Raw genomic sequence first — 20747 nt, forward strand, 5'->3', positions numbered from 1 at the left:
AGAACCCAATCTGATTTTTCATCAGCTTTTAATCGACAACATTAACTCTTAATTTCTTCTTCCTGATGAAGGCAGGCCCTTGCAACGGGGTGCAATGGTTTAAATAGCAGGAGGCTGGAATTTGCAAGAACTCTTGTAATGGTACCTTAACAGTGCTGAAACACTTGTGTGGGTTAGGGACTTTCTTCATAGCCAAGGCACTTAAGGGCCTGACTGTCTGATTTTTTACATTAACTGTGGGTAACCCCCTCTAGCAAATTCTGCCAATTTATGGACAGACTGATAGAAAATGTGCATAAAGGGGTCGAGATGTTTGCAAGAAAGTACTCATACTCATACTCATACTTTCTTTCCACAGCAGGATATCCTAAGTCCTCAAGATTTCAGACAAAGCACGCTGTAATGAGCCCAGACTGATTCCAGACAGGAACCATGTTGCTAGCAGGTTGCCAAAGACCTAAAACTTCCCTTACAGTACTCGACTAAAAACACACAAGTAATAAACCTTTTCCTGTTCCAGTTTAGTGGCAATGTGAGAAAGTATCCAAATTATGTAACCGATCTAACGTAAACATAACCTGCAAATGTAGGGAAAAGACCGCCTGCTTTGAGCAGCATGTGAAAATGCACTGACACTTTGTGTTTGCCAAGCTCACCCCTGTCCCATCAGGGGTGCAAAACATGAACTACCTACAGAAGCTACTGTGTGATAAACTCACACTCCACACTATCACATGTGGTAACATCGTGGCAGAACAACCACTGGCTAAGCATGAGTCAGGTCCATCTCTGTTTGCTTATTCTACCATCACAGAAGAGCCCTTTGCATCTTGGCCCCTGCGGACACCAGAGACACAATGAACTAAAAACAAGTTAAAGTAGGCCTAAGCGTGCAGCTCATGCCATCAACATGCAACAGAAAAACAACATTCTCTAAGAAAGATGATGCTGTCAAGCACATGAGAGAGAGAGGTATATAGGATGAAAAAGACTTTCTTTTTCTTTTTCACCAACAACATGCACCATCCTAGAAAGATGAATATGGCCAACTTTCCCAATCAGTGCCAAAAAAATATTCAGTGAGATTGCCATAATCCTCAAACAGTTTACACCTGCCACGGCCATTTTTTCCTTCTGCTAAAAGAGGCTGAAGGACGACATCTTCTGCTTTACACCAGAGTGAATCAAAGCTTTGCTAAACCGAACTCTTGGTGTTTGAAGAATGTATTTCTTTAGAGAATCATATGATTATCAATTATAATCAATAATACCTGTGCAGACATGAGCAGCTTGAAAATGCAAAACATATGTTTCACCTAATGTTCACACATAACATTTTAACACATCTATTTTCTGGGTGTGTCTATGTTTTTATGGACCCTTTTGCACCAGGTTCACCACTTCATTGTGTGGCTCATGAATGACAACACATACAAGGTCATCCCTTTTTAAACCAGCAGCCTGTGTGGAACTGCGATCTGCTGCTGTTACAGAGCCAGCGTGTATGCCACAGAGCCACTGAAACCACAGCATTAGCAGCGATGTAGCTGTAAATATCCACGCAAGAGACAAACCCCACTCAACCTTCCACTCTAACACCCCAACCGCCTTTTTTTCTTGTTTTTTTTCCCTCCCTTTTTCTCAAAATCCACGTACAGATATCCACACCACCATCTTGTGGTTGCTTCGATAGAGATGCACGCAGAGAAGTCCTGCTGGAAGATGCCCGTCTTTGTTGCATCCCATACACACAAGAGTTTTGGAAAAACGCGAGTGTGTTGCGTGTTGAAACGTTTTGCCACCTAGAGGGAAAAACGTTTTTAAGCTGGTGGAATACATCCGCCTATCCTGTCGGCGCTGTCGCAATAAAGGTAACCGAGCTGTTCCTCGGGCGCAGTTTGGTTTAAGACACGATTCCAAGTCTGCGTGTCTACACAGAAATACACAAATAAACAAAAGTGCAGTTCGGGATTTAAGATGTATGTTTATCATCTTCTGCATCAACCGACATCTTTACTGCAGCAAATCGTTTCTCTAATCAACACGTTCACGTGAACTGGAGTCTAATGAAAGTGCGCAAGAACAAGCCTGTCGTGCTGCGGGGTTTTCAGGTGAAAACATCGCCATGCCAGACTTCTAACAGTTTTTCCAACTGTAAAAAGGAAAAGCCTGATTCTATTACGGTTACCAGTGTGTGGAAGAATTCCCTTTGGACTGTGCTATGTTGCGAGACAGCAGAGGAGGGGGGTCAGCCCATGGAAACGCACAGACCTTCTCCCCTTCTCTATAAATCTACACTGTTATTTCTCGCTTGGGGAAAACTGTGAGGCTCGCCATGACATCCCGCCGGCAGCGCACTTACCTCAGCCTGTATCACCACCGTCTGACTTAAATGTAAATCCCGACTTCAGGCGAAACACACGCCACATAAGAAAAACGCAATAAAGTCCACGTCCAACCCGCTGCTCTGCAAATCCAAAGTAAGACGCGCAGTCTTTGCGTTCTGAAGACAGTTCAACTGTACGTCCAGCATGTGTCTTTGAGACAGACTGAATGTGTGTTTGTGTGCGTGTGTGTGTGTGTGTGTGGAGGGGGGAGAATAGAGATGCGGCTTTATCAGCACAGAAGATGTTTCAATGAGTCACTGCAGAGGCACTGGAAACGGTGCTGAATCTAATTGCTCTCACAGACCGAGTGTATTGCGCGGACAAGATTAGTGATAGAGAAACCAGGTCTCTCTCTCTCTCTCTCTCTCTCTCGCTTGCCATTGGACTACACCGACTGAAATATACTAAGCCTGCAGCCAATGGATTGCCGCATTCTCTCCATCACCCTTAACCAGCCGCTGAGTTGTGGCAGCTCTGGCATGGAGCATGGCACCAGCTACTCTTCAAACCCGGTTCTGGGTGCTAACATCACTGCACAATTGCTCACAATCACAAGGCAGGTTTTGCAGTCATGCAAAGGAAAAACTTTGTTTTCCTATTCTTGTCATAATCTGACAGGTTAGCAGGATACTGAAATCATGTCAGAGAAACAAGACGTAGTGAATTTAACAATAACAACGAAATGTACGAAACATATAGTCAAGTGAAATAAAGATGCAATATATTTTTTGTTGGTTTAGTATGTGGGGAGTAGTGAAGCACACATGTGCAAGTGTGTATTGTCCAGTGCATAAAAGCAATGTACAAATCAATGTATCTGTGTGTGTGTGTGTGTGTGCACATGTGTGTAGTTTCTATTGGTTTTTATTTTAAATCTCTTCATGTGTGAGTGACAAACTGCTGAAACATGGTCCTGGAGACCCTCCCCCAACTGTGTTGAGTCCTTTGGAGGGATTTGTGTTTCTGTCTGAACAGATTTTGTTTTCATTTGTATTGTTGTTATGGTAAATAACATGTCTGTGGTCCAAGTATTCCTGTAATGACGTAGTAATAACTAGTGAGTGCTGGTGGGCCTGAACTTCAACATGTTGTCAGGCATTGTGGGTGAGGGGATCCCATTCCTTTGAGGTGCAATGTACAATGTATAAATATATATATTTACATGTAGAATTTTTTTTTTTCATGTATAAATATATATATGTTTATATGTACATGTACATGTAAAAAAGCTACCTTGTCTTCATGTCAGTGGCTTCTATCTTCTCCTTTGCCAGGTTACTATCCCAGCATATCTGACCACAGGCAGGGTGTATGTGTTGGCAGCCTGGGTCTTCTTCTTTCCGTTCAGCTGACTCCTCAGGACTTGTCTGACCCTCTGCTGGTACGTGGTGGTTGCATCTTTCCTAGCGGCCTCTTCATGATGTTGTAGCTGTCCTTGATGTCTGCAGTGTTGCCTTCTGGTACTGCAATCCCCTGATGTCTGACTACCTCCCCACTCTTTGTTACCATTCGACTACACTTCACAGTCCGTATGACATTCCGATGTCGTTCCTGTAGTTCCTGGTAGTGTGGATCAGTGAATTGATGTCTTATTTACTCCTGCCATACAGCTTGATGTCATGCATGTAGAGGAAAAGGCTAACTGCTGCACTCTGTAGTCAGTCTTGTCAGTGATCTCACTGAGGGGGTTCAGGCCTATGCAGAACAGCAGCGGGGACAGAGCATCTCCTTGGTAGATCCTCCTTGATGGTGACTCGTGCTACAGATTTGATAGGTCATAGGTCCCACATACTCTTCATGTAACCCCTTCTGCTGTGGTTCCTTGCATAGTAACATTCCAACAACACCCTGTTCTCATCTCTTGCTACTGTTCCAGTCACAACGTCCAAGCCGTTATGGCTTCAGTTATGTCTCTGTTGCTCATCCGAGGTAGGCTTGGTTAGCATGGGGGGGTCTAGCCTAGGGACCCTTACTGTCGAACCCCTGACCTGAAGTTCCAAAGGTCTTATCACTATGCTATCCAGCTGTTATACAAAAATGAATCATCTTAATTTTGTTATGTTTTGGAACATTACAAATGTATGACCAAGTGAAGATAAAAGGTGACTTCAGTGACTGAAGTCAGGATTAGACAAGGGTTTAACCTTGTACCACTCATTTACTAATATGAGAGTTTTGTAGTATGATGGGATTCAAAGCCAACAGCCTTTATGTCTTCTCAATCAGTATGTAACAACACAGTGTTACTTATTAAAAATGGTGAATGGACTGCTACTTATCTATCGAATTCTGTTTGTCTATGGATTTAAAGTACTTTCATCTGCAAGTTTCATTTACCCAGTCAAACACACATTCATAGTTTTATCTAGTCACATACACATTGACATGCCAATGGGCGCGTAGGGGGTAACTCAGGGTTCAGTAACTTTAGCATACATACTGAAGGAATATGGGATTGAACCAGGTGGAAGATGACCTGCTCTGCCCCCTGAGCCACAGTCGCCAATATCATAGCAGAGGTGTGGGACTGTAAGTCGCTTTGGCATTTTTAAACAAATCGTCTTCTAAACAAAGAACAGCTACAAACATTGTGTATTGTTTCAGGAATAAACAAATAATTGGGTGTTAGCATGCTAAACATGCAGGACTCGTTGGGGTGGTACTAATCAAAATGCTTTTAATGACACCTTCCAAAACACATCTTTATAAAATGAGGACTCAGAAAACCTGGTATGTAAGCAGAAGTCAATACGGTAATGGGATTTTCCATTTTTAAAGACGCCTTTAGGTAAACAACTTATAAATGTAATGCTGCAGTTCTTTGTTGGATTTTTAAAAACATCAATACTCTGTTCTCACATGCACTGAATGTAATATCATCCAAGGAGCTGTGCAATGTGTGATGTAGAAAGATGGCAGTATTTTCATTTCTCCTTTTAAAAATTCAGAATATGTTGTGTACATGTTCTCTAATTTCATGTGATCAGCACACAGCAGACTAAACTGCCTATAACCAAGATTACCTGGTTTGATTTGCAGTCACTGTCTGTTCTAGAGTCGGAGCAAACTTAAAACATTGCCACACTATGCTTCCCAAAGTATGCCTGCATCAATATATACTGCCAGTTATAAAGTGTTGGTTGTCTGGGGAAAACTATAGAGGATGAGTAATTCTTTTATAGGTGGTCGAATGACTCCCTAGATGACAGGACCCATGATAAGCTATTGATGTTTAAGGGACGTTCAAGTTTGTGGTGTGAATGGTGGCAAAATGAGAGTAATCATTTATTACTCAGCTGCAAACCAGGCTTCAACACCAGCTGTCCTGGGTCAGTGTTGGCTGAAGCATATCAAAAGGTTCATCAGACTTCACAAATAATAGGTGTGAAATTTCACAATATAGGCAGAGGTTCATGAAAAAGAGAGAGTCATCTGCACTGAAATTTCAGTTCATGTGCATTACAAACTACACGAACAGTCTAAGGAGCTTGGAAAGAAAAGCATCTGGACTTCTTTAAGTTTCCTTGAAGACGTTTCATCCGAGGAGCTTCTTCAGTGCTAAGAGCGATTGGTGGAGGTAGACGATCAACACGGGGTCCATGGCCCTCTTGGGGACACTCCCATAGGGCTGAAAATCTGGGACTCTCCACCAGAAGAAGGTTCTCTCCTGTAGTGAGCTCCAATAGATCTGTTTTCTTTGTTTACAGGCTTATTGTTCTGAGGTTTATGGCATTTTGCTGATTCAGCCATCTGCTTCAAACATTATTTAAATATTCCTGTTTTTTTATTTTAAAGTTAAAAACGTTTTTGTTTAATGAGACTTTCTGTTGATCTTCTTTTGTTATTTAGGTTTTTATTTACCTTCAATTTGTTTCAGCATAATTCTATATCAATATTGTGTTTTTCTTTTATTGTTGTGCAGCACTTTGTGACCTTTATGTCTGTGAAAAATGTTATATAGATTAATCTTATTTATTTTACTTACTTTCTTACCAACCCTTAAATAGTAAAAAGCAGGTTCATTTTTCCTGACTTGTGTCAGGATACTGTTTCATTGGGAGCTCAGCACTTGATTCTAATACACTATATCATTCAAAATTCATTAACATCTCTTTCCTAACTACTTGGAATAACTTCTTTGATGTAATTTCTTTGGAGTCAGTGTCAAAGAATGTTTGCAATATAAACATACTTTAGTCAAATACAAATTTTATTTGAGCTCAACAAAGAAAGGGCAGGCAGATGGATGATATCATTTTCTTTAAACGTCTACATTTAAATATAGATACTTATTAAAATCCTAGACATAGATGCTAAAGCATTTAAAGTTTCAGTAGGATTCCTTGTGATTTCAAGGTCAAGTTAGTTTAAAGTCATGATGAATATCAGTGTTTCTCGTCATCATGTTAGTGAAAAACAGGAAAAAACAGTGCAGTCATAGCCTGCAGACCAGGCAGGCTGAGAAATGCACAGAAGGCAGACTTCCTTTGATATCATCATCATTTATTCCCTCTCCCCACATCATAACCCTCAGCGGTCGGGGGTATCCTCCATGCCTCTGAAGTATATCAGCTTCAGTCAGCAGCTTGGCCCAGATTGACCGGATGACTTTCATGAGGCTGATGAAGGGATGTCACTGCTGCCTGAGTGAAGCCAAATCAAATGTTCAGTAGGATTACAATACCACCTGCAACCTGTGGCAGTGGACCTCTGAATCTGACACGCACCATCTTTCTTCCTCTGGCTCTATGTGAAGACACAAGCACTGAAACTCAGAGGTGTAAAGTGTGTTATTCTGCTGCAGCTGCATTCCAGATCATTGTTGTAAAATAGAAACAAATGTCTGAATAATTAAATAAGAGTTTTCAACACTTAAAATGGCTCTTTTTCTCCAATTCAGCACGATTAGAAAAATGTGTCATTTTCAGCTCAGGATGAAACAAATCATGTGATCATGACATCATCTGAAGCGTTGATATCATTTCATCGTTGTCACCTTAAATGATATCAACCAATTACTTAATGACAAATCATTTATGTCACTGAATATTATATTTAACTGACTTTACTTTTTGTTTATATATATATGTATGTGTGTGTGTGTGTGTGTGTGTGTGTGTGCGCGCGCGCACATGTGTAAAACCAGACTGACCTAGTCATTCTCATTTGATATACTTTGTATGATTTCTGCAAACCCTTTCATGTGGCTGAATTAAACAGTTGTGCAAAGAGCAGTGGGCCTTTCTTACATGGTGAAAAACTCCTTGCTCAGTATAGCAAACACTTGATTGCAGTAGCAGTGTTTGTCAAAAGAGAGAGCACCAGTCCACAGTGTGTTTGTCCTGCCTCCATCCTCTCACCCCCAACCAGTCACATCAAGACCCTGTGTGAGCCTCCCTGAGCCTGGTTGTGCTGGAGGCTTCTTTCCTGTTACCAAGTGCTTGCTCAGAGAGGGTCGTTTGATTTTTGGGATTTTCTCTGTCTCATTGTAGGGTCTACCTTACAATATAAAGCGCACCGAGGAGACCGTTGGAGTGGTTTGCCTTTAATAACAGCTTTTTTTAAAGAAAGCTGTTACTATGCCTTATGGTATAGAGTGTGTTATAAATAAAATATAATGCACTGTAAAAGCAAAAGACAACTCTGTCTCTCTCTCTATCAAAACACAGACACATAAATATTCAGAGCTGTGGAAAAGTATTTCACTGTTGCTTAATCCTTATTTTTTTGCCTATTTGTTAAACTTACATGTTTCAAAGTATCAACCACATTTTAAAATGAGATAACCTGAATTAAGGCAAAAAGCTAATTGTAAAAATTTTCATTGATTAAGGACAAAATGTAGCCAAACTATCTGGCTCTCTGTCAAAAAGTAATTGCCTCCTCAAGCCAATAACTGCTCGTGCCACTATGTGCAGCAAGAACTGGGATGAACTAAAGAAGCCACCAGGAGAAATAAGAGCGCTGTAGCAAAGCGTTCTAGCTCGTCAGTCTCACCCTATTTAGGCCCAAGCCCCACATGCCAGTTATTAGTGTTACTGTTAATTAACACTGCTTATTTCCAAAGTGCAAATCAGTTTTGCAGTTACTGTGTGCAGATAGAACAGGACTGTACGTTATAGGTGTAGAGTAGCTGTCCAGGTGAAGATGTTATGATATTATGCACCTTCAGATTAACCCAGGTTAAAGTTATAGATTTAACTTTACCCCCCCCCCCCCCCCCCAACAGTTGCATAGCAACAACTGGAATTTTACGTAGCCTAATGCCTGTTCTCAGTCTTGCACCTTTTTTCACACCATCCTATTATTTCTGCTGCTGGCGTGCTACACACTCATAGCCTAAAGGAGTCCTCATAAGGGCTTGCTGTTTATTCAGCAGTGATGTTCTAGTTGCTCCCCATACATGTTCTGAATCCTGAAAACACTGTTGACATTTTAGCACTCGTCCTTTAATTGGTGAGTGACTGTCTGCTGGTCAGCATTTCATTAAAACAGACTCAGAGAACTCTCCACTGTTTGACCACACAGTACATATCTTTGCGTCTTTTGTCTTTTATACAATCTGCTTAATCCAATCACTTTGTAACACTGTGTTATGGTTCCTTATTGCCCTGGTGGTTTGTACCCTCACTACATGTTACAGTGTGCAGTTTGTCTCAGCAGCTCCTATCTGTGTATCACTGTTGCTCACTCTCTCTTTCATGCACACACATGCTTCTGGTCATTTCTAGAGTGACATAGGATCCATTTTTTTATTCTTTCTCTATGAAATCTGCTTTAAAAGAGTGCTGAAATGAAAGTTTCCTTCTGCTTCCCAACCATCATTTCTTGGTCCAGTGTGGCTCTGGGTGTACAAGAAAATGACACAACAGCAGTAAGTTATTACACGTACTGTAAAGGCAAAATATGGTATATGTACACTGGGTACAGTATACGTCCAGTAGTGGATTATGTGTGTATGGATGAGTGGATGTGAAGCCATGTGCTCTCTTATAGAATGAACTGACTGTCAGGCCTGTAGACTAAACAGCAGCATCACAAGACGAGGGCAAGAAGTGTGGCAGTTAATACTTCACAAAGGACAAGCTTGCCTCTGATGATTTAGACAAATAGTGGCACTAGCCACATGCCGAGAGACAGAGATGGTAGGATGTGGGGGAGGAGGGATCCGGAGACAGCAAGGACTCTTTCCTTTGTGCTTAAACACAGACAATTCCTGTCGCCTCAGGGTAGCAAACAGATACATAAAGGCAGTAAAGAGGCTAGTGAGGCATGACAATGGGATTCTTCAGGAGCAGCCAGCCTCTGGTGGCTCCACAACGCATGAAGACAAGGATGAGGCCCCTTCAGTGAATACTTAGCAACAAGTGCTGTGTATCTGCCTTCATTGGATTTTGACATGCTGTAGTCTCCTTGTTAATGCCACAGAGGCAAAGATGGCCAATTTAACCATAACGAAATAACTGGAAATATGTAACAGTCTCTAAGTACACCGGTGGTTAATACCAGTCACTACTCTGCTTAAAAGAGCTCCTGGGCCTCAAGATGTTGTAAACACAATGACTTTTTAACCCAAAGACTCGGCTTTCTAATTCTAAAGACATCACCTTAAAAACTCTTAGCTGCTCTGTAGTTTTTTTGTCAGTTTATCCAAATGAACATTTCCGCCGTACCAGTAAATGTCTGTGTCAGCAGAATTTTACTTTGTAGTACAGACCAACTAAGGTCACACTTTTTAAATTGCCTTATTTTTTCCCTCATTCTGGAGCCTTTGTACTGATTACGTAGAAACGATGTTGACATGAATTTTCTTAGGCTACAACTCACTTTTTATAATCATCGTTAAATATAAATATCATGTAATATATTGCTATTTTAACAGAAAAACATACTGTTTGTAACGTATCACCATGTTCAACTGGTCTCCGGTCAAAACAGATTAAACAATATAAAAGGTCTCCGTTTCAGATTTATCTTCTAAAAGTAATTTTCCAATAGTTGTTTTTTAACACACACATTCTTATTCTGTTAGTTTAGTAACACATGCTGTGAACAATGGTGGCAGTGTGTAATGTTGCCATCCACTTTTTTTTGGTACAGGTCCATGAAAATAAACATTCGGCACCTTTCAGTTTACTTAGTCTTAACGGATGACTTAGTTCTGATCTAAAACTACTGCAAGGTTTGTGACAGTAATATTGCTGATGATACTGGTTATATTTTCTCCACCATCCAACACAAATCATTAGGATTTGTTTAATGTTGAAAACCAGCCCAACGAGACTTCAAAGTGGTTGCCACGGTGATTCTATTATAGAAACATGTAGATGTAGAAATGAAAGCTACAAAGCTACAGGCCTGACTGCTCATCAGTTCTCCGTTGAAGAGTCCTTCTGCTGGGCTGGGGTTGGTACACACTCAGCTGGGTATGAGTGTGTAACATCTATAGGTTCTTGGCTAGCTTATAGCATGTCATCTGTGCAGATGGAACGAGCCAGAGTTGTGTTAGCAGTATTATGCATTTGTTTCCGTGCTGTTGATCAGACAGTACACTGATCAACAGGACTTTTGATTTAAAACATAAATGGCAGCTGCCGTAGCAAACGGGACGGCAGACAGATGTGGCGTCATGCATCACAATGTGCAGAATGTAAAGGTGAGGTCTGAGGTGACGCACATATCTGGATGGTGCAGCTGGTGTTTACTGTGTATTTTAATCAAAGTATGTCAGCCGTTAGGCTGTGATAGTTTTACTCACAATTCTGAACTGTCTCTTCTGTCTGATCACATAAACCTTGTTATCATTCACTTCTTTTTTGTGCCATTGCATTAGATTTTACATGGCTTTCAAAAACACAGAAGAAGGACCTGAGTCATCGCTATTCCTTGAAGTTCATTTAATATCTGCTGGATGATGCCCAGGACCCTTTATGAGTTTGTTGTGGCCAGTAGCATCACCTGTGCTGTGGTTTAAAGAGATGTGCAGGGCCAGTAATGCTGTGACTGTGGAGCTTGGTGGAGGTGTCAGAAAGGAGAAAAGTCTTGTTCTGTTGCACCACAGGATGGTGCAGGAAATCATCAAACCCTGTGGCCATCAAATTTACAAATCCTCCTTATAACACTTTAACTGCGTTCATGTGTCTATTATACACACTATTGTTTAATTTTGTAAAAAAAAAAAGTTTTACATATTGCCTATTAAGTATTCCGATTGTGATTCACGTGGCTATTCCAAGCATGTCCAGAAATCTTTAACTTGCTTTAATCTGAGCCTTGGGGCATTGACTCAGTAACCAAACAAGCAAAAAGGTGTGTTGTTAGCATTACAACCAATGCAATGCTCAATGTAAATAAAGCCATCTAGTTTACTAGCTAAACAAACCAAAATCTAGTGATTCCTGTCATCGTCACTGTGTTCTCCATTCAGACTCTTACTCTGTGACCACTGCAAACATATGATTCATCACATGGTATAGTCTACAGGGGATTGTTTTCAGTGTCTCCATGTTTTATCCAACTCACTCCGTTGCATTCCAGTGAAACATGGAGCTCTGTGGGGGGCACACCATGGCAGGACTCAATGAACAACAGATCTATATTATTCTGGTTGGCATTCAAATCAACATCTAGCTATAAATTTTAAATCATAGCGAACTGACTGAAAAGCAATATGGAGCCTATATAGCTGTCAGTCTCTCCTTATCCAGGGAGCAATAGTTGGATAAACATCTGTACTAATATCCTGAATACTTGTACCAGAAAACCTGAAACAAAACCCAGAATGTAAAACTGGGCTATAGGGAATCAACAAGAGTCCATGACCTTGACTTGGTAAAAGCAGTCCCTGCTCTGCAGCACGCTGGTCACTGGCTGTGGTCACTGGCTGTGGTCACTGGCTGTGGTCACTGAGTGCCCATTAGCTGCTGACAGGCAGTGCAGATGTTACAGCTCACACTGCCTGGTTTTAGAAATTTTGTTTAATTATATAAAATCATAAGCTGTGGGCATTAGTTTGTGTAATCACGCATGTCTCCTGGCTGTGTGAGTCAGCAGAGTGAGGAAACAAACTATGTCAAATGTTCATTATAGCTGCATTAGAGCTCTATCTGTTGGACAGTAAGTGGCAGGGTGGGAGGCCACAGTCACACAGCTGCCATGCTGGATAAAGATGGATTATTTGTTTGGCAGCAAAATAATCCTATGCGACTACTGATTGGCTACAACCTCCCTTTGTTCTGATTTGTGGTTGTAGAGGTGCAATCTTCTCCCAGAAATTATGTTTCGATACAGTTCATGTGAAGTATGCTGCTGTCTGTGCTCACTAAATGCAGGCTCTCTATTAATATAATGACAATATGTTATATATGTTGTAATAAATCATTTATACCCTGGAGGTTCCTGCACCAGGAACGGACTGTGTCTCCTTAAAAACAAAACTTAAATCTGAAATCTGTTTTTAGATACTTGGTAGTGAGTGTCACAACCAAAGGAGGCGCTGCCATCGTGTGCTGTGCTTTGTTTCTGTTTGTGTGCATTGAGATTGGAGAGATTGCTTTAAAGGGATTGTCCTGTAGATCATCATCCCACGCCTCATGTTTTTGTTAATAGAGGAAACATGTAAATCTGTAAACCATAACAGCCACAAACTATCAGCACATGTTGTTTTGGTTCAAAGCTAAGGAGCAGTTTGTAAAATGGTCAACGTCAAATGTTTGCGACTCATCCATCCACCTCAACTTCTTCACCTGACAGAAATTCCTCTAAACAGTGCCGCTGTAGCCTGACTTCACTCTTTGTTCTTAATAGAAAACAGAAACACTGTAAAGGTTTTGAGTATGAGAGAAAACCCAGACATATGACTTCAGTCATCAAAGCAAGTGATTCTGGCAATCAAGGTCCAAAAACAGGTAAAAGTTCTCATACAGTGTTTAAGGAGAACTTGACTAGTGATATAAGAAAATTTAAAACTACTGCGTTGTACAAAGACAATCTGGCAACTGGGGAGTGTTACAAAGAGGGCATAGATGCTTGGGAGACTGACAGGTTAAGTGGAGACTGATGGTGGTGAACTACCAACGGAGCCTGACGACAGTGTGAAGAAACCAGAGGGTGCACCACAAAGACAAATGTATAGGTTACGCTGAGCTGAAAGTCAGAGTTTCCTGTGTCAGGTAGCTCTCTCGTTACTGGATAAAGCACCATAACGATGAATGGAGAACACATTACCTGATCAGGACAGGTATGTTTTTTTATGTGCAAGCTGCCTCACTAACATCATGAATGAAGTCCATTTGTAAAGTTCACGGATACCTATTGGTCATTTCAGTGTGCGTGGATTAAGCTCGAGATGCGAAAAATAAATGTAAAAGCATTTTTCTTCCAGTCTGCTGCCAAGTCTCTTTTACAGCCCTGCACCTGCAGCTCCTAACACAGAAAACACACAGTGAATACCTGCCAATCAATACAATCATTTTCACTTTGATCTGCCAACAGGCTGAAGGGATTTCCACGTCCTCTATGTTAATCGGTGGAACTAAACACGCCGAGTACCCTTTAATGTTTAAATGTATCCAGTTTAAAGTTTCAGAGTTCGAAGGTGCAGCTGTCACAGTAAACAGCAGCACTGAGAATGCACTCAACAGTAAAAGAATTAACTCAAGTCTACCACTCTGGTGCCTTGTGCAACATTAACACCTTGTTTGGAACAATCTTGCATTGCATTTTACTATACAGATTTTATCACTGTTCCACCTTCATCTCATCATGTCTCTAAGTGGAGCAGGCAGCACTTATAGGGATTATTATGTGCTGAAGAAGAGTCAAATGATATATGAAACGTCTCCTTTTATGTGATTGTTCACAGAGCCTGGAGCAGAAAGCACAGCTTAACACAGGAAACTGACAACCTGTTATCTCCAATGCAAAGAAAGCCCGGCTATGTTGAACTTCCTTCATATTACACCTCTAAGGAATAAAACAAGAAATCAATGCATCTTTAATAAAGCCATAATCTAAAACCACAACACATATTCTCTCACTACATGACACTGTCACAGGTGCTGACTGTGAAAATAAACCGCCAGCTCTTGTAGGCTCAACTGAAAAATAAATGATACAGATATTGGACGAAAGAGCAAAGAGCTCTAGATTTTGTTTTTGCATTTCCTTGAATAATATCTCATTTACTTGTGAACTGTGAAGCTCACAGTGAAGTCAGATTCTTTGGGTGTGTTTTCAGGGTCAGGGAGGTGAATGAAGTTAAATCCAAGCAGAGCGATGATGCCTCTGGGTGGAACTTCAGTTCAGGAATAGTTCAGCTTCTACAGAGGTTTGCACTCCGAGTGCCTTCTAATTAGCATGAGTGATGGAAACTCCTCCTGATTTTACAGTTGGCCTTGAATTCATTTTCACAGCCTCTCCATGCAAATACTGTTTTCCACCCCCATTAAAGTGTTTGGAGAGCATTTCAGGCATGTCAGGAGGGGGGCTGCAGGAGGATTGAGTGACTTTACTGTGGGGCCACCATGTACACACACATGCACAGAGACAGACTCCCTATCATTCCATACAAATTGCATACATAACTCTCTCTGGAAATATGACTAATTAACACATTAATACTATGACTTTATTAAGAAAAAAAGTCACAATTGACAACAACACACAACAAAAACAGTTTTCACAGTTCACTGATTATATCCTTTATTCCTGGTGTCGATCCAATCCAGGTAAGTCTGTCAGAGGAATGTTATGAATGTTGCTCCAGAGATGGATGAGCACAGTATGTTCATGTATGTATGTAGTGCTTCCCTTCTTTGGTAGATTTCCATCCTCAGTAAGTGTGTGCCCCAACCTGATGGGTCCTATGTGTATAACATTAGGTACTTATTATTTTATTTAAAAATTGCTCATTTTCTTACACTTCCGTTGTATTCCCAGCCTATGTTCTGTTTCCCATTCTTCTGTGCCAATCCTGTTGTCATTTAGTGATCATTCTCCTCATACCTGCAGCTCTTCTCTTTACAGTTGCCAGATTGTCTAGTTTCATTATTGAAACTTTTTATGCCTTTGTCTCTTTTACTTTTTTTACATGTTTCCTTGTGTATATGATATATAGGACTTTTATCAGACTGTGACCTTTGTCTGCTACCCCACTGTCCTCCTCCCTCACTATCTATTACTTCTTTCGGATTAAGTGTTTGATTTTGAACTTTTTTCTCCGTGGGTCCTGCATTTGGGACCTCTTGGCCAATTTAGTTGCACTGAAACATGGTATAGGTGACAGAAAGCTCAGGTGGTAGAGCTAGTCACATACTAATTGGAAGGTTCGATCCCCATCTGTTCCAGTCTGCACACCAAGCTGGTCTCCGATGCATCTATGGGAGTGGGAATGTTAGATAGAAAGCGCATTAAAAAAGTGCCTGTGTGAATGAGTATATAAGAACAAGTCCATTTACCATTCAGCACAATAATCAGCTGCATGTTTAGTTTAGTCTGTCTTTGTAGCAAGTAAGGAAGAAACCTGTTATTTTTTGGCCGTGTACATGGTTTGTTGTTTTAACTGGAATGTTCCATTGTTGTTTTGATAAATATCTGTCTACGTGAAAATACTGCAAATGTTCCTGGGAATGTGGAACTGGGGCTAAAAAAGGAGTAGGCCCAGGTCCAGTGCTGGGTACATGCTGAGATCCAGCAGCATCAGGAAGGAGCACCCATTTGGTAGTAGCCCAAGGATGGGCACAGGCAGATCAGCAGACTGCCCTCTGCAGTATTGTAATGCCCTGTCCTGTGAAAATATATAAGACCCAGACGGAGGAGGGGGCTGCATGTATGCAGACTTAACAAGTCCAAATCCCACGTCACTCTAAGAGATCTCAGATATGACAGAAGTCAGCTATAGGTGCTGTTGGAAATGTGTACAGCAATGAATACATTCTTGCAAATGTCTTGGATCAAGACATTAAAGGCCGTATAGCACCGTATCACCCTATTAGAACGCTTCACTCTCAGATTGCGGGCTTAGGATATTTAAAAGCAGAATGGGAGGCACAGCTTTTCCTCTTCTGTGGAACCAGCTTCCAGTTTGGATTCGGGAGACAGACACTATCTCTACTTTTAGGATTAGGCCTAAAACTTTCCTTTTGCTAAAGCATATAGTTAGGGCAGCTGTTGGTGCTATCATCATCCATGAGTGTTTCTTTTTACGCAACTTTTTCACTCACTCTGTGTTTATACACCACTTTGCATGTAATTGTTAGTCATTACTGATAACCTCTGCCACTCTGCCACAGTGTGTTTTTGTCTTGTCTCCCTCCACTCAGCCCCCCACAGTTGGTGGCAGATGGCTGCCCTTACCTAGGCCTGGTTCTGCTGGAGGTTTCTTCCAGTTAAAAGGTCACTTGTTGCAAAGCACTTGCTCATATTGTATTATTGTAAATATTATAATATAAAGTGCCTCAAGACAACTGTAACTGTTATTTGGTGCTATGTAAATAAAACTCGATTGAATTTAAAACACACACAAAAATCAACAAAACAACCACAACAAAAAAAACACTATCACTTACTCAAGATAACAGCAAAACAACAGATGTCAGCCTAACTTTGGCATTGGAAGACAAAGTAACGTTTTTCCTCATCCACATGTCAGTCCAGAAATAGTTTCTGAAAACACTTCACTTTACAAAAGTTCTGTTTTCCTTTTTCCACAGAAAAAGCTACATATTACAAAATACCCCCGTAAGTGTGGACAGGGCCTTTGTCATCTTTGTTGTCTTCTCTGTTGAAATCCTGCTACAGCACAGCTGGTGCCATTAACCTTTATTCGAGCTTGTCATCCAAAATCTGCAGTGATTATTTTATCAGCCAAATGTCTCTCTGGATCAGCTCTGGTACACTTTCTTATAACTTTAAGTCCTGATGACTGACTGACTTTGTACATTAGTTTCAGCACCAATAAAGAAATAGAAATCATAAGCAGTAACACTGCCTTAGGTTACGAGACAGCAGAGAGGTTAGCTTCAAATCCTAACCAATATGGATGCCTTGTGGATATCTACCCAGCTCTTTCTTCCAACCTGCTCTCAAAAGCTGGACCATCTTTTTTTTCCTTCCTTTTTGGGGGGCTGGGATTAAAAATGAAGGTTTAAGGCACAGCTTCAATTACTTCCAAAGTGCATGGACCAGCATAGAACGAGGTCAAAGTTCAAATGACAGCTATAGGATAAAGAACAGTTTTATTACTTGACCAATGCATTTTGGCCTGTGGCCTTCATCAGGGTTATCTTGTTTTACCTGCATTTATTTAGTCAGTTTCGGACAGACAGTGGCGCCGGGCTCTTGATGTGCTAAGCTTGGTGAATTTGGAAAGCAAGAACGAACAATTCTACTTCTTCTACAAGCATTCGGAGACACAGAGGAAGCTTAGAAGGGATAGAAAGCATACATATATATACATATATATATATGTATATATATGTGTGTGTGTGTGTGTGTGTGTGTGTGTGTTACATAGGTATTCTAGCCTTTGGTATGCTACTAGACACACACTGATCATTTTTGCTGGTTTTAAATGTCAGGCTCATTTTGCCCATCATGACAGCCTTACTCAGCCTGTGAAAATAGTTGCATAATACATTTTGTTGCTCTGGAGTGAAGAAAAAAACTTGATGTTACCATAGTGATGTCATCAGCATTATCTCAGCTGTGTGCTTGGAGCCGCAGAATGTATTACAAAAGCTGTTATTACATACTGGAGGTGTGGAGATTAACAGCTCTCTCCAAAGCTATCAGCCTGTAATAAAAAATACATAAAAAACACTCCCATGCAAGTTGCACAACAGTTCATATAGAATCCAGTGCATTAGAGGCTAGAGACTAAAGCTTCGAGGAGTAACTTTTAAATATTCCACTTGAAAGTAATCAGTTTCAAAAGAATTTGACCAAGAGTATAAATAAAATTTGAATTTTATCCTTGAGTTTAGTGTAAGCAAAAACCACATTCATTAGAAAACAGAGTACTCAACAAGTAACATGACAGGAAAATTCTGTTGTTATTTTAGAAAAACTTGATGTTGCCATCCGACTACACTTCTCCAGTCCGAATGACATTCCAATGTCATTGCTGTATATGCTGGTAGTGTGTATCAGTGAATCGATGTCTCGTTCACTCTTGGCATACAGCTTGATGTCATCCATGTACAGGAGGTGGCTGACAACTGCTCCGTTTCGTAGTCGGTATCCGTAGCCAGTCTGTTAATGATCTCACTGAGGGGGTTCAGGCCTATGCAGAACAGCAGTGGGGACAGAGCATCTCCTTGGTAGATCCCGCACTTGATGGTGACTTGTGCTATGGGCTTGGAGTTGGCCTCTAGTGTTGTGCGCCACATTGAGTTCCTGATGAAGGCTCTTAGGGTCCTGTTGATCTTGTACAATTCTAGGCATTCCAGTATCCAGCTGTGGGGCATTGAGTCATAGGCCTTCTTGTAATCAATCCAGGCAGTCTGGTCTTGCAGTCTCGGCTGACTGTTCTGTCTACCAGTAGCTGGTGTTTTGCGCCTCTGGTATTCTTGCCAATCCCTTTCTGTGCCCCACTCATGTATTGACCCATGTGCCTGTTCATCTTAGCCGATATGATGCTTGACAGGAGCTTCCATGTAGTACTGAGGCAGGTTATTGGTCGGTAGTTGGATGGGTCCGGTCCCTTCTTGGGGTCCTTGGGGATCAGGACCGTCCGACCTTCGGTTAGCCATTCCGGGTGTCTCTCGTTAACTGGTTCATTTGTGCTGGTTCATTTGTGCTGCCAGACGTTCGTGGAGTGCAGTCAGCTTCTTCAGCCAGTAGGCGTGAACCATGTCGGGTCTGCCCTCAGATCCACTAGCCACTAGCCACTGAGCATTGCCGTTATGGATTGCGTCCTTCTCCCATATGCTCTTCCAGTATTGCTCCGTCTCCAGCCTTGGTAGTGCTGTTCTGTTATTGTTCCCTTGCCACTGAGAGTACACCTTTGCTGGTTCTGTGGAGAACAGCTGGTTTATTCTCCTGTACCTCCTCAAGCGGCTGGCCAAGGCTGTGAGTCTTTGCTTGGCAGTTTCCAAGGTATGGACAGATTGCTGTATTTCTTATGCACCTTCTTTGTCGCACCTTTCTGCAACTCCGTTAGTTGGCTAACCTCCCTCCGTGCTACTTTGATCTTGCCCTCTAGCCTCCTTCTCCATGGAGGGTACTGCCCCTTGTGGCTGTTCAACTTGTAGCCAAGCATCTCACTGATCACTGCTGCCATAGTGTAGATCAGCTTGTTAGTGTCGGTAATCGTGGTTGTAGGTATCATCTGTAGTGCTGCATTAACATCATCTAGCAGACCTTCTGAGGGTACTTCACGTAATCTTGGTAACCGGCTACGGGGGATCCAGGTTTCAAGCCATGATCCTATCTTTCAGGTCAGTTCCTCTCGCACTCAACGATCCTTCTCCTATCGCACTTGGGGCTATGTACCCAATCTTGGGTGGGGGTGATGATATCTCCCCCCTGACCTGGCGTCCTGACTCCTCCTTGCCGTAGCATTTATGTTGTACCTCGTCAATCTCTAGCAGTCCCTTCTTTCGAATGTTGGAACACTGAGCTACTAGTTGTTTCGCCGTCATTGTGGATGTTGGGTATCGAAGAATCCATAGGTCCCTCATCCTATTCATGTAACCCCTTCCGCCAGGGTTACTTGCGTAGTAGCATTCCAACAACGCCCTGTTTTCGTCTCTTGCCCACCGATGCCTTCTTGTTCCAGTAGCCCACTTGTTGTCAGGGTGCCCTGGTTCCTCAACACCTGACGCGGACCTTGTTGATCCGGGCGACGTCTGAGCCGGCATGTCTTCATATTTATCTGTCTCACTCATGTGTGCGGTAGGCTCACTTAGCATAAGGGGTCTAGCCTTAGGACCCTTACTGGATACAGACGCCCCAGGGAGGAATCGAACTTGCGATCTTCTACTCCAAAGGCGTGTAGTTTAACCACTACGCTATCCAGCGGGTTAGGGTTAAGGGTTAGGGGGGTATATATATATACACGTATATATATATATATACACATATATATATATACACATATATATATATATATATATATATATATATTATCAGTCTGCATATCTCATATATGTATATATACATATATATATATATATATGTATATATATATATTATCAGTCTGCATATCTCATATATGTATATATATATATATATATATATATACATATATATATATATATATATATATATATATATATTATCAGTCTGCATATCTCATATATGTATATATATATATATATATATATACATATATATGTATATATATGTGTGTGTGTTTTG

The 20747-nt window shown here is 41.3% G+C and overlaps 1 protein-coding gene across 1 annotated transcript in view; it reads right to left on the bottom strand.

Annotated features, from left to right (window-relative positions):
* nlgn4xa (neuroligin 4 X-linked a) overlaps positions 1-2817 on the bottom strand; it is a 159046-nt gene extending 156229 nt beyond the window's left edge. Inside the window, exon 1 of the mRNA XM_003454715.5 lies at positions 2363-2817. The gene's annotated coding sequence lies outside the window, so the exon portion shown is untranslated. The remainder of the gene's footprint in view (positions 1-2362) is intronic.
* Between the last annotated feature and the right edge of the window lie 17930 nt (positions 2818-20747).

This window comes from Oreochromis niloticus, linkage group LG23 (genome assembly GCF_001858045.2).
Source record: "Oreochromis niloticus isolate F11D_XX linkage group LG23, O_niloticus_UMD_NMBU, whole genome shotgun sequence".
NCBI lineage: Eukaryota > Metazoa > Chordata > Actinopteri > Cichliformes > Cichlidae > Oreochromis > Oreochromis niloticus.